Raw genomic sequence first — 3,099 nt, 5'->3', positions numbered from 1 at the left:
AATAATTTAATACATATAAGATCTATTTTTTAATGAATTTTTGCTCTTAGTTAATACTCTATTCCCTAAATGTAGATTACATTAATCTTATATATATCCCTTAGCCATCTATATCCGGTTGTGGCCAATGAGTAATAGCTCAAATGGCATAGTCTCTCCATACTCAATTAAGAGGTTGCGGGTTTGAGGAGTCTCCTACCTTTGGTAAAAAAAAAAAAACTATATCTAGTTGTGAGCTTTTAAATTAAATTCTTATATTTTTGTTTAGCAATTGTTATGACTACTAGCTTACATTCTAAGATTCAATTTAATATATTATTAAACAGAGTATTTATCTAACTTTTTACTCACATTTTTTTTTATATTTTTTGTAGGTTTAATTTTATTAATAATATCAAGGTGACCTTTTAAGCATAAAGTTTAAAAACTTAAAGGTAGAGTAATTGAATTGTTGAGTATAAAACAATTTAAAAGGCAATCACGAAAAGTTTCAATTAAAATAGTTCTAAATGATAAAGAGTTAATTATAATTTATATATCAATAATAAATTAGTTATATGTTTTGTACAATTCTCAATTAATCTGTTCTTTTGATATTATTATACAATTATAATAAAATTAGTATTTGTACCCGTAATGTTATAAATTTTTTAAAATTATGATCCACTTTGTTCTGACATTATAGATTATATATGGCACAAAAGATTTATAAAATCAAACTATTTTTACAAAAAAAAATGTCATAGGTTGACAAAAGTCTTTGGCTAAAAAGACTAAGGTCTCTATAGATAAAAAAATCAAATAACAAAATTTTTAGTTATTATTTTTATATGAAAAAGTTTAATTTTTTATTTGAATTATATTATTTTATTAATTTTGTTTTCTGTAAAACAAAAAAGTAGAAAAAATAGAGAATCAGAGAGAAGAGAGAAAGATAATAAGGATGACGAATGAGAGTGAGAGTGAGAGTGGGAGTTTGTTAATTTTGGAAGAAAAAATTTATTTTAATTGTAATAAATTAAAAAATATTGGATGACATATTTTGATTTGTCAAATTACTAATATAAAATATAAATTATATATAGAGTGAAAATGGTAGAGAGAAATAGAAAAATAGAGAGAGGTGACATATTTCATTATTAAATTAGATAGTAATATATTATACTTAATATAAGTATATTTCAATTTCAATTTTAATATCTCAATTTTAATTTTAATGCAATTAAATAATGTCATGTTGCACATTTTGATTGTCAAATTAGTAATTAGTCATTGATATTGATAATGATATATAAAATAGATAGAGTGGTTGAAGGAATGAGAGAGATAGAGAAAGAAAGAAGGAGGAGGGGAGAATTCTTTAATTTTAGAGGGAAATATTTGATTTCAATTATAATGAAGGAGTGACATGTGGCACATTTTGGTTGTAAAATTAGTATGGAGGAGAGAAGGATACTCTTTAATTTTAGAGGGAAAAATTTAATTTCAATTATAACGAAGGAGTGATATATGACACATTTTGGTTGTAAAATAGTAAGAAGTAAAAGAGAATTCTTTAATTTTGAAAAAAAATATTTGATTTCAATTATAATAAAAAAGTGACATGTGACATTTTAATTATAAAATTAGAAATATATAATAGATTTAATTTAGGTTTTCATACATATGTGCTGTGTACAGTAGTACTAGTAGCCAATGTGTTGAGTTAATCAAAAGAACAAAGTAACGTGAATGTTTGTAGATAAATATGTGATGCTAAGTTCGATTAGCTTAAAATAATGAAAGGCAGATAGTTTCTTCTTAGTTGGATTTAAAAGTTAAAAAAGAGGGCGTTAACACTTAAAGTATATTTTTTATTTATTACGTAAACTTTTGTTGTCTCTTACTTTTCATTTTATTATTAACCGAGATTACGAGCTTATGAGGTATATATTGTAATGTGAAAGTTGAAATTAAAACACAAATTTTGCTACTTTTTGAAAATAAAATTTGTGAATAATTTTTATCATGAACTTTTCACACAAAAGAGAGGAGGATGAATAGAGCCACTTGAGTGGAATATAGACATAAAATAATTAAGTTGGGTTGGGTGGAGGGGGAAAGAGGTAAGGAAATAAAACTTTAATCTCTCGGGAAAAGGAAAGAGAAAAATAATAACTGAAAGGGAAGGGAATTGGTTTAATATCTCACTGTTCTAAAAGGCAAAACAAGAACAGGACTCGTGGAACATGAATGTGTTCACATACTCATGGACCCCTACATAATAATACTCATATAGCGTGTCACCATCACTCATCAATGAATTTTCTTTATTTTTGGTTGTATTAATTAATTGATATGAAAAGATTTATTTCCTTAATTTCTTAAGGTCAATACAAGTTTTACTAAAATAATATAAACTAAGTACATTATTCATGTTGTTATGAAATTTTATCGAATAATAAAGATCCAATCTTACACTTATATATATAATTACATAAATTCTAGTATCATGTCAAATTAAATTGTTTGTCTCAAAAATTTAAATTTATAATTAAAAATATATATAAATAATTATAGTTTTAATAGATATAAAACTCTAAGGTAGCGTTTATTTTGAGGTAATGGGACAGAGACTGTGAGACTAAGATACAGTATCATGTTTGTTAGTTCGGAGACTAGTACTAAAATTTCTGTTTCTATTTCCAAAATTTCAGTATTTTAGTACTTCCAAAAAGTAAGGACGACTGAAATTTTTAGAGATAGAGACTAAAACTTTAATAACATTTTATACCTAAAATACCCTTATTTCAATTAATTAATTCCAATTTTATCTTTTGTGTAAATTAAATTAGAATTTTATTCTTATTTCAATTTCTGTCTCTCACTTTGCACCAAACAAAATACTGAAATTTATTTCAATCTCTGTCTCTTAGTCTTTGTCTCTCAATCTCAGTCTTTCAATCTCAATATCTCTACCAAACGCTACCTAAAGTGTTTGGTTAAATTCGGTAATGCTAAGAAAAAAAGTCAAAATAACAGTTAATAAATATTGAATAAAATAAATTTTAGTTATTTTTTATTAATTTTTTATTATTAAATATTTTCAGTTAAATATTT

Source organism: Arachis ipaensis, chromosome B04 (genome assembly GCF_000816755.2).
Source record: "Arachis ipaensis cultivar K30076 chromosome B04, Araip1.1, whole genome shotgun sequence".
In the NCBI taxonomy this organism is placed as follows: domain Eukaryota; kingdom Viridiplantae; phylum Streptophyta; class Magnoliopsida; order Fabales; family Fabaceae; genus Arachis; species Arachis ipaensis.
This window is presented reverse-complemented; position numbering follows the sequence as displayed.